The following is a 12991-nucleotide window of genomic DNA, read 5'->3' as shown; positions in this document are numbered from 1 at the left end:
GAAGCTGATGGGAAGTCCCTGGAGTCAAGGTCATCATCTGATGAAAGATGTGGTTGGGTTCATCACAGCTCTCCCTTGGGATCAGACAAAACAGAAGCCAAACACTTGCCAGGAAGATAGATCTCTGATAAAGTTTCTTTGCATGAAGTGACTTTTCCAAGTGACTTCTATCCAAACAACTGGCATGTGGCACATTTTGAAGATGGATAGTCAGCTATGCCCCCACAGCTGTGAGAGTTTGGCACACTGGCTCCCCAGCCAGCTAGCAGAAAGACAGATAATGTCATTTTGGGGAATGGATCACCCACAGATGTTTTTGAGGAGGAGAAGTGTGTATGTCCTTTGGCAACCTTATCAAAATCAACCTTAGCCCCAGACACAGAAAGAACTAAAAACCCTGCCCAAACAGGTACCATATTACCCAGCACACTTACATACTACCATTCATTCATCTTTTAGTGGTAAATAAATTGTCTGAGATGAGACTCTTTGGCCCCGAAGCAGATGGTATAGCCCAGTGCCTTGTGAAGGAAACCGCACACCTGGCTTTCTGAGTTCAAAGCTGTTTCAGAGTAACCTACTTCCATGGAAAGCCAAGACCTGCTTTTAGACTGAAATACTCTGGATCTGAATTTGCTAGTACCTTAGGAGAAAAATTGTTGTTGTTGTTGTTTTTGTTGTTGTTGTTCCTCTGTAACCTACCCTGGTTAGGCTAACCTTCCTTAACATGCATGTTTATGATTGATATTTTTCTGTTTGTTTACAACATTGGCCTTGTCCTCTCAAAGAAACAACTCTGAACAAAGATGCCAGTCCTTGAAGATATTGTGGCAAATTCTACTTTTAACAGGAGAAAGTAGACAATAAATTTCCATAGGACATGCTAATTATGTAGTGGCATTGCATAGCCACAGGTAACATTCTAGTAAAACTGAGAAGTAATAAATGAAGTACCGAATAGTTGCAGCCTTACCTACCTATTTCCAGCCTAAAATTCAATGGTGATTTAGTAGCAGATAGTCAGGACAAATGGCTAGAAATATTACATCGAAGAAACATTTCTCTTCAGTCCTATATGATTCAGTGTTATAATCTGTATATATTTTTCCATTTATATTAACCATATCCCGAAACCAGTTAGTCGATATCAATTCTATATTCAATATAATACATTGTAATTGACCATTGAGATGATTCTCCAGCTCAGTAGAAATGATCAGGAACTAGAATCTGATTGGCTTTTTCTGATTAGCTATTAGTCAGGTGTTTTAATTGTTTTTCTTGATCTTGGGCCAATCAGAAGTATCTAAAGTCTTAAGAGAATTACGTGTTACAAACACGATATAACAATAACTTTATTTCAACATTTCTGTGATCTAAGGCAGTAGCTACATGATACCTATTGCTACTAAACACTCCAAAGACCACCAAGCCAGTGGGTAACATTTTAAACAGAAAACACGCTTCAGTTTTAAAGAATGTACTAGAAGTAAGACGGAAGGTAATGGACTAGAATGTTTACATCATTGCACGCTGAAATAAGCATAGTTTGGATATATTATATCATCAAATATCATTAACATTACATGTATTGTATTACAAATATTATAGGAAAGTTAGATGCCCAGTTAGAGCATGAGATGTGATCAAGGATGGTGACATGCCTATACAAGGGCAATAAGAAGGATGCATTACCTCACAGGACAATTGTTCTGCAACCACAGTTATAAACCCACACAAGGTTAATGAACTTCATTCATATGTGCAGGAATACACCTTAAAATGAGTAAAGTAAAAATGGAAAATAAGAGTAAGATTAGTGAAGGTTAATGAATGCTCATACCTTGTGTGGATATACAGTTCACACTGAAAAATTCTAACTATAAAGAAAACTGAGTAAAAGGTGCAAGGATGTCACTATCCTTGTTATTACACACAACACACACACACACACAAGATTTTAAGATAGAATTTTTTCATTTCATTTTTCTGTGACTACTAAAAATATTAAATTAGCAAATGAAACATGTTTAATATTTTTATTCTTTGAGAAAAAGCTGTAAATGTTTTACCATGTAAAAATATATGTCGTATTTTCACAGAATAAGAAATTTGTGTTATTCAAATCGACTAGAATCATCTAAGAAACAAGCCTCTGGGTGTGTGTATAAGGGATGCTATAGATTACATTGGTCTCTGAATGTGTCTGGGAGGAAATGAGGTGAAAAAAATCCACCTTAATCTTGGGTTGCACCATCCCTAGGAGGGAGGATCCTGTATTGAATAGAAAGGAGAAAGGGAGACGAGTATCTGCAACCCTTACTCTCTGTTTCATGACTTTGGATGCAAATGACTGGCTCCCTCTTACTACTGCCCCCATGTCTGCCTTATTCTTATGCACTACACTCTTGAATTGTGAGACAAATAAATCCTTTCTCCTTTGAGGTTTTTTTTTCTTTAATCAGAGCAACAGGAAAAATAACCAATCAGCATTTTTTTGTTTTATACCTTTTGGTTGACTTTATAAAGACAAATGCAATTTTATGCATAAGTAAGAATCTCCACAGGTCACGAAAGGAATTTCTACATAGTGAATTCGGAGAGCACTGGGCAGTGTCTTGGCCCAAGATTATTGTCAGTAAAGCAAGCTATTAAAACAAAACGAAACAAAGAATCAAAACAAAATCAACAACCGAAACTAAATTTCTCCTTAAGGTTGTCCCAAACAGGAAGTCTACTATCATTTCTGAGTGCAACTTTTGGGATGCTCCTGAAGTTGGAGCCTCTCAGTGTGAATCTATTCGGGAGCTTTAGTGGGATTCCCCCGAGTCATGACCCATACTAGAAATTCTATGTGAATACTTCAGTGGGAGAAGTTGCACAAAGCCATTCTGAAGCAGCTAAAGCTTCTTTGAAAATGGCAAGGATGCCAGTGTTGATTTATCTGACTTCATCATAATCCCACCTTAACGCTACCTGTTCATGTTACGCTAAGGTTTCTCCATCAAGTATGTCTGCTGTGTGTCTACAAGTAGGAACTTTCTAACCATCCGCCTTATGTTTCTCTGTAAATCTTACAATACTAATCTTCAAAAACGTCCCTCTACTGGAAGCTTAGACTTTTCAAATGATTCTGACCATTACTCATTTCTGTTGGACGAAATGATGCTCCCTTTGGCAAGAGGCTACTGGAATTCATATGCAGAATGAGTAAACGAGTTGTTGGTACATCCTGTATACACCTTGATTTCAACCATCTACCTTCACGTTCAGGTATTGTTAGTCCTAAATGCTGAGTTTTTATCTTCTATGTCTTGTCATCTCTCTTGGAACAGCGTTTCCACAAACAATCATAATCTGTATCACCAAAGATACACTCTAATAGCAAAGATTCCTTACTTGTTAGTTGACTAAAAGAAATCTATGCTATTTGTTTATTTATTTATTTAGCTACCGTTATACAAGTTAGGTCATCAGGGAAGAGGGAAACTCAAGTGAAAAAATCAAGGGATGTGTGTGTGTGTGTGTGTGTGTGTGTGTGTGTGTGTGTGTGTGTGTGTGTGTGTGTGTGTGTAGAGAGAGAGAGAGAAAGGGAGAGGAAGAAGGCAAGGGGGAGGGGAGGGAGAGGAACAAGGAGATGGTGGGGGAGAGGGAATAAACACTCTCTGGCCTCCTCTTCAGTTTACTTCTGATCTACAGTCCAGCTTGAGTTACTGCCTACCTTTCTTCTGTGTGGACTCTTACCTGGGATGTGAAAGACAAATAAAGCCTTTCTGCCCCACATTGCTTTTGGCTGTGGTCATTATCATAGTAATAGGAAGTATATAAGGAAAACATGTTTGAAAATAATGAATTGATCCCCCTATCTTAAATCTGAACTACTCTCTGTAACAATAATGCAAAACCCAAAATATCATCTAGTAAATAAAACACATTAAAACAAGAAAACGAGAATGAACCTAGAACGGTAGATGAGGGAAAGAGCATGAGGTTTCCACTATACACCAAGAACTATAGCCAACTGCTAAAGTAGACAACAAGCAAAAACCAAAACAATTTTCTATAAGGAAAGAATACACCAACTAGTTATTAACACAAAATAGCCTTGAAAACAAACATAAATAACACCCTGTAGACTAACCAGGTTGTATTTGTGAATATATGTATATGCATATAACAATACTCAATGAAGGGAGAGATCGTGAATTTGAAAGAGTTCAAAGACAGGTATATTCGAGGACTCAGACAGAGGAAAGGGGAAGGAGGAATTATGTAAATATGTTATGATCTCAAAAATAAAAGAAATAAAAAAATAGTAGTAGGCACTGGAGGAGTTAATATTCATATCATTTCATGGGACTCAAGGCTGCTTCAGTTCTTGTGTGTATAAATTTCATAATAAGGTAGATCTTATGTGAATTAAAACTTACACTACATCTGCCAGGGTGAGAGAGACATTCCAAGGTATATGCAAATTGTCAAGGCTGTGTTAACTGACAGCCTTTGTATTTTAAATTCTGTAGCTCCTCAGTAACTGATTAATGCTAGCGATTCAACCATCTGGTACATAACTACACCCTTGGTTAAATAGAGATACTGTTTTTCCCTACAATTCATGAGAGGCCAACACCTGGCCAACCTTGAGTAGAGTAATACTCAGTGGCATGTGTTGTGGTTGAAACAGAGAGACCACAGAGGGACACAAAGTGGGTCTGTTACCAGGCTGGTGGTGAGTATCATGTAACTGCATAAGAGAAGGGCAAAGAAGGTAGAGGTTTGTATATAGGGAATTCAAACCTCTTGAGTGCCATTCCATTGCTGGGAATAAACTGTTTTTATTTCTCAATAATTTCATGAACTCTGCAATTCCATTGTTAGGTAAATAACTGAGACTAAATACATATTGTCTCATTGATTTTGTTGTGGAAATTATAATATTATTAAACTATTTCCTCTGTATTTTTTCCCTCACTCCAAACCTTTTGCTGTTTCAAACTCATTCTTTTATTGGGTATTTTTTTATTTACATTTCAAATGTTATTCCCTTTCCTGGTTTCCTGGATATAAGCCCCTTATCCCATCCCCCTCACTTTCTTCTATACGGGTGTTCCCCTTCCCACCAAAGCTCACCTTTCACCCCAGCCCCCAGCATTCCCCTACACTGGGGCTCCAACCTTGGCAGGATCAAGGGCTTCTTCCACTGGTGCCCAACAAGGCCATCCTCTGCTACACGTGTACCTGAAATCATGGGTCAGTCTATGTATAGTCTTTGGCTAGTGGTTTAGTCCCTGGGAGCTCTGGTTGGTTGGCATTGTTGCTCTTATGGTGTTGCAAGCCCCTTCTGCTCTTTCAAACCTTTCTCTAATTCCTCTAATAGGGATCCCATTCTCAGTTCAATGGTTTGCTGCTAATATTCACCTCTGTATTTGACATGCTCTGGCTGTGTCTCTCAGGAGATATCTATAGCAGGTTCCTGTCAGCATTCACTTCTTAGCTTCTTCAATCTTGCCTAGTATTGGAGGCTGTATATATATATATATATATATATATATATATATATATATATATATATATATATATATATATATATGTGTGTGTGTGTGTGTGTGTGTGTATGTATGTATGTATGTATGTATGTCATATGTGGGGCAGGCTCTGAATGACTGTTTCTTCAGTCTCTGCTCCAAACTTTGCCTCCATGTCCCCTCCTATGCATATTTGTTCCCCCTTTTAAGAAGGAGTGAAGCATCCACACTTTGGTCAACCTTCTTCTTGAGCTGCATGTGGTCTGTGGATAGTATCTTGGGTAATTCGAGTTTTTGGGCTAATATCCACTTATCAATGAATGCCTACCATGTGTGTTTTTCTATGATTGGGTTACCTCACTCAGGATGATATTTTCTAGTTCAATCCATTTGCATATGAATTTCATTAAGTCATTGTTTTTGATAGCTGAGTGGTACTCCATTGTGTAGATATAACACATTTTCTGTATCCATTCCTCTGTTGAAGGGCATGCTCTACTATGTTCATAGCAGCCTTATTTATTATAGCCAGAAGCTGGAAAGAACCCAGATGCCCTTCAAACTCATTAAGTCCTGTCACATGTATATACATATACAAGAAACTTGGTATCTGCATAACTCCAAAAGGTTCTTTCTTTTTCCCAAAATGCCTTATGTGAACACTGTTACCAAGTTGGACTTTTAAGAAGGAAGAAGATACTCATGTATCATGCCTGTGTTGTACAGAGGAGGTAATTGTACAACACATGAGACAGTGTAGAAACACTGATAGAGAACTAAGAGACAATGAGTATGTCAACCCTCCATAGTGTGATGTCAATTCCTGTTCTTCTCATCCTCCAGTCTGTCTCGTGAGTGTTTCTCTAATAAATATGCAATGTATGCATGTATACATGTATGTATTCTGGCGTTCCTGTATTCTGCTTTGCAAACTCATCTGGACAGAGCAACTGTTTCATTTTGCCAGAGATTCAAACATTCTTATCTGTGAGGAGCTATGATCCAACTTTATGCAGATCCCTCTCCTACAGCCTAATGTGGTAAATCCTTGCTCATTTATCTGTACTCAGAATAAGGCTTTTGACCTTCTGTGCTGTGTTCATTAGTTCTTGATATGCTCCAGCATGTCTGACCCTCTAGCCTAATCTGCTGTTTTGCACTCACTAAACCCGGAGCATTCGTATAGCTTTAACTTTGAGCATCATTTACCATCCAGGTCTCTCTGCACTGAACTCTTCTGGTCATTAACCTTAATTGAAGGAAGCAGAACTCACAAAATTTATAGTAGAGTTGGATTTCTCTAAGGGGCCATGTGAATACTCTTCCCTCATTTCCCATCATCCTTTCCATTTCATCTTCTAGTGTCAATTCTTACGCATGTGATGGAACCAAACAGAGCAGTCAAGGCAAGGTCAGCACTTTTCCTGGAAAGAAAGAACAAAGGCCTTGGCATTGGAAGGCACCTGGAGTATGTTGAGACTTATGTAAAGATGCGTTATTCAGATTTCTGATTGATTTCTGTTACCTGGTTCCAGAGGGGATTTTTAGTTGAGAACATGTTCTTTATTTAATACTTAGCACAGAGTTTCAGTCAAGGGGCATTCAGCACCTCCTCTGAAAGGTGAAATCCATCAAGGACACTTTGCATAAGGTCTTAGTCAGGTGCCAAGCAACCCCTCTTCTGAAAGGAGAGCCTGGAAATCCAAGTCTTGCTAATACCCACATGTGAGATGGGAAACGGTCACTGAGGAAGGTCCCCAGGTTAATTACTGGGTGCTTCCCTCACTAGATTCATCAATTCCTGTTTGCCTTTAGACTCCTTATGTTAACTTCCTTTCTATTACCTCTGACTTTAACGTGGTGTTTAATTTCCACTGATGTCTTCTCTTTATGAGCGAGCTTTGCTTTAATCTTCTTCTCTGCACCACCCCAGACAAAATAAGGCTTACATTTACCCCAAATTTACCCTGCAATCATATCACTATATCTTCCCTAGTGAGAACAAAACCAAAGTCAACCAAAACCAAAACCAAAACCAAAAGACAAAAGAAAGTAAAAAAAAAAAAAGTGGGGAAGGAGGCCCTGATTCTCCCCAGTCCTAAATGACCACTTTCTGCTTTCTTTGTCAAGATATTGAAATTTGAAAGTAAAACAGAAATGTATCAGTAATACAGTTTTCTTTTTCTTCAGTCTCAAACCATCTCTTTATCCTCTATTGTCTTTTTACATGGTTTTGTAACTTTACTCTTATTTGATCTAAAAGTCCATAATGAACTTTTCTTGCTCATAATTAGATCATTAAATTAGAGGTTGAGATCATAACATGTCATACTAATGATATATTTTTAATCAAAATGTTCATTTGTTTTTATCACGCCAGGTTTAGAAAGCGATTCTAGAATACTTTCCCGAGTATTAATTGGTCTGTCTGGGTCTTTTGTTTTTACTTGCACTGGACAAAGAGTGATTTTATGAGGCAGTTACTGATGCCATTGGCCTCTGCTCTTCACTCTTCAACATATAACTTTGACTTTTTCTTTCAAAAATTTTATCAGCAGTCTGTGGTGTATATACCATGTTATATATCTATGTATAATTCAGTATATAAGAGAGAAAACCTGTGCTAGTTGTCTTTCTAAATCTGGCTTACTTATTTTATATAATATAATCTTAATTTGTACCTTTTTTTCAAATTTCATGATGTCCTTTTTCATGGCCTAATAAAACTCCAAAATACAAACAAGTTTAACTTTGACAATGGTTCCTGTTGGTTTTTTCAATATCCTGGGACATCCATGGATATCCCATTCTTCTCTCATCAGAAAAAAAAAAAAAGACAAAAAAAGACAGCTACTTCTAGCAGAGCGACAGTGGTTTTTCACAATAGTTTCAGTTTGGCAACATCTCTACTAGTAGTGAGAGAACTCCTTAAACTCAGTGACAAGAGAGCTACTTACATAGCCAAGATAGCCAATGATTCCCAGAGTCTTTCAAGTTCAATTATCAGTAATCACGTCATCACCTGAGAATCTGGAATAAATGCATGCAACCAGTATCAAATGAAACCAACAGAATCAGATACTGGGAGATGGCTCTGTGTATTTCTGAACCAAACATTAGTCTTGAGAACAAATCCTTAGAGGATTGGAACTATCATCAATCACGTCTGGTAGCTTGAAGTATTACACTCACCTTGTCTTACATATAGCAGCAGGAAACTACAAGATCAGTCTTCTAGCTATTACCTCTTTACAATGTCCACCCCTCAATTACCCACTTCTTCTCAATAAGCAACCATGGCTGGCCTTCAACACGCAAGATCCTTATTAAAGGTTGTGTGTGGCCTCATCTTAGCCATTTTGCTTGTATTCTTTCCCCTGGATTTTCTAATTTACATATTCTAAGGAAGCAAGAAGGAAAGCTTTATATTCTGAGAAAGGAGGCATTCCCTGCACAAGCACCAGCAAGCTGTAGAGACTATAGATCACTGGTCTGTGAGGAACTAATGTTGCCAGCAACAACACAGATAAGAGGAAATTATCTCTTTGGCCAAACTAAGATTTAGATCAACCTGCAAAGTTGGCCAAAAGTTCTCTCACCTTTGTAAAAATAATTCTAAAATAAAGGATCAACTTAGATTGTCCCAATATCCCTGACTGAGACATTATAAATGTGTCTCATAGATATGTGATTTTTTAAACATCCTGAGAACAGTGTTACTCCAGAATAGAACATGCACACACACACACACACACACATGCATAAACACATCATTACTAAAAAATGGTGATATAATTTGTAAAAGTTAGAGAACAATATTGTCTGTCTTTGAACAATCGAATATGAGTCAGAATCTACAATCAAACATTTAATTTTCATGCCAATATGAATAAATACAAATCATAAATCCCATTCCAATATGAAAAGTTTATACTGAATACAGAACTTTTCTTCAACATTTTCATTTTATTAAGAATCTCATATATACATGTCATGGGTTCTGATCAATCTACCCTCTATTTCCTCTCTCCAATTTCCCATCTACTCTGTCACCACTTTTTTCCCAACTTTTTTGTGCTCCATTTTTATATGTACGGAGCCTATCTTAATACTGCCTGAACATGCACATGTACCTTATCCAGATCATTGCAAAGCCATACTAAGCTATCAATGTACATAGTGATCATTTAGCTTTAGTTGTTCTCTGTATTTTTGCAATGGAATCCATGTATCTGGAATACTGATGTTTGTGATATTTCTTAATATGGACATTTTGCTATACATGCAGATTCCTGCATCATTAACCTCTCATCATAGAAGCTTCTCTCAGTAGATAGTAATTGACATAGATAGTCACTAGTGGATGGTATGCAGAAAGCAAAAGTAATCAGCCATAAACCGGAGCACTCAAGGATAAATGGGATGTCTTTATGATGTCCTTGCCCTCAAGGCTCAGGGATAGCTATAGAGGAGAGAAGACAGAATAGCTTCAGGAGGTGGAATATCTCTTCAAAGATAAAACATTTTTCAGATCCAACAGGACTGGTGCACACATGAACTTACAGAAATTATGACAGTGTGCACAAGACCTGTACAAGTTAAAACCAGACAAAACCCCATAATAGATAAAGGAAGGCAGGCACAAATCACGGTGTATTAGAATCATACCCTCAGGCAGACTTCGTCATGCTCAGGAATAGTTGGCAAACACATAAAGAAAGGAATATTTGGGGCAAGGGTTATTTTGTTTTTATTGTTTCAAAAAGTGTGTGTGTGTGTGTGTGTGTGTGTGTGTGTGTGTGTATTCTTGCCTGCACTCATTTATTTATTTATTTGAAATAATTTTTATTCACTTTGCCTCCCAATTGCTGTCCCCATCCCAGTCCCACCCTCTAACAGTCCCTCCCCCAATTCTCTCTCCTCATCTCCTCACAGAGAATGGAGGCCCCTTGAATATCCACCCACCCCAGCCCAACAAGTTTCTGCAGGGATAGGCACTTCTCCCACTGAGGCACTTTTCCCACTGAGGACTGAAAAGACAGCCGAGTTAGGGGAATAGTTTCAAAAGACAGGCAACAGCTTTAGGAATAGCCCTTTCTGCAGTTGTTCAGGTTACACATGAAGACCAGGCTACACATTTGCTACATAGGTTCTGGAGGCCTAGGTCCAGTCTGTGTGTGTGTGTGTGTGTGTGTGTGTGTGTGTGTGTGTGTGTGTGTATTTGCTCGGTAGCTCAGTCTCTGAACCCACCCCCCGACAGTCCAGGTCAGTTGACTTTGTTGGTCTTCCGTGGAATTTCTATACTATTTAGGGTCCTCAATCATTCTACCAACAGTTCCATAGGAGTTCCCAAGCTCCATTGAATGTTTGGTTCTGGGTCTCTCCATCTGTCTGAGTCAGGTGCTGGTTGTAGACTCTTGGAGGACAGTTATGCTACATTCCTGTCTATAAGCATAACAAAGTATCATTCATAGTGTCAGGGATTGGTATTTGCCCAAGGAATGGGTCTCAAATTAGACTGGTTATTGCTTGGTCATTCTCTTAGCCTCCCGCTGCCTTATCCTCTGTCCCTGAATTTCTTGTAGAGAGGATAACAATTTTAGGTGGGTTATTGCCCCATCGCTCTACTGAAGTTCCTGCCTAACTACAGGAGGCAGCTTCTTCATCTATAATATCCCACTGCTAGGAGTCCCAGCCCCATTGATTCTTGCAAGACTCCCCTACCCCAAGCCTCTGGCATGTCCTCAAAATGCCCCCATGCCTGACTCAAACCACATGCAGATTTTCTTTCATTTGAATGGCCACCTGGACATCTCCCCACAATTGACCCCAAAACCCCCCACATTCCTCTACCCTTTCCCACTCCATTCCCTCCCTCCTTATGCCTCCAATGACTATTTTATTCCCCTTTCTACATGATAGTCAAGCATCCTCAATTGGACACTTCTTGTTTAGCTTCTCTGGGTCCTGGATTAACCTGTATTTTATGGCACATCCACTTATAAGTGAGTACATACCATGCATGTCTTTTTCAGTCTGCGTCTGGGTTACCTGACTCAAGTTGATATTCTCAAACTCCATCCATTTGCCTGCAAAATTCATGCTGTCTTTGTTTTGAATAGATGAATAGTGTTGCACTGCGCAGGTATACCACATTTTCTTTATCCATTCTTCATTTGAGGGAAATCTAGGTTGTTTCCAGTTTCCGGCTATTACAAATAAAGCTACAAATGTAACTGAACATAATTGGGGTGTCTTTTGGATATATGCTCAGGAGTGGTATATCTGGCTCTTGAGGAATTATTTCTGTTTTTCTAAGAAAATGTTAAAATAATTTCCAAAGTGGCTGTAGAAGTTTGCACTCCCATCAGCAATGAAGGAATGTTCCCCTTGTTCCATATCCTTGACAATATGTACTAAAACATGAGGTTTTGATATTAGTTACTCTTACAGGACAGTTATTCAGAGTCATTTTGATTTGCATTTTCTTGATGAACAAGAACTTTGAAACTGTATTTAAGTATTTCTTGTCCACTCTAGATTCCTCAGTTGAGAATTCTGTTTAGCTCTGCATTGCATTTTTAGTTGGGTTATGTAGGTTCTTTATGCCTAGCTTCTTATATTCTTTACATATTTTGGATATTAGTCCTCTGTTAAATGTAGGGTTGGTGAAGATCCTTTGCCAATGTGCAGGCTGACATTTTGTCCTAAAGACATGTCCTTTGACCAACACGAGGTCCTATTTATCAATTTGTTTGATCTTAGAGTCTGAGCCATTGATGTCCTGTTCGGGGAGTTGCCTCCTGTACCAGTGAGGGTTCAAGGCTATTCCCCACTTTCCGTTCTATTAGATTTTTAGATTTGATCCACTTGGACTTGAGTTTTGTCCAGGTTGATAAATTTGGATCTAACTGCATTTTCTTACATTGCAGACCACTAATTAGACCAGCACTATTTGTTGAAGATGATTTTTTTTCCATTGTGTAACTTTGCCTTTTTTGTCAAAAATCAAGTGTCCATGGGTGTCTGGGTATCTTTCAGGGTCTTCATTTTGATTCCCTTTATCCACCTGTCTCTTCCTATACCAGTTCCGTGCCGGTGTTTGTTTGCTTGTCTCTTTGTTTACCACTACGGCACTGTCCAATGGCTTGACGTAGAAATAGTAGTTCTTCCCGAAGTTCTTTTATTGTTCAGGATTGTTTTAGCTATAATCATTTTTCTTTCTTTGTTTTATTTTATTTCTTTTGCTTTTGTTTTTGCTTTTAGTTTTTGTATATGAAGTTGAGAATTGCTTTCTCAATGTCTGTAAAGAATTATGTTGGAATTTTGATGGAAATTAGATTAAATCTGTAACTTGCTTTCAGTAAAATGGCCATTTTCAGTTTGTTTATCCTACCAATCCTGCCCTGGGAAAATGGGTCACTGGCTAACCTCACTGGCTAGTCTTCAAGAGGTTCTGAGTTCAA

This window comes from Rattus rattus, chromosome 15 (genome assembly GCF_011064425.1).
Source record: "Rattus rattus isolate New Zealand chromosome 15, Rrattus_CSIRO_v1, whole genome shotgun sequence".
Lineage (NCBI taxonomy): Eukaryota > Metazoa > Chordata > Mammalia > Rodentia > Muridae > Rattus > Rattus rattus.
Note: the sequence above shows the minus strand (reverse complement) of the source record.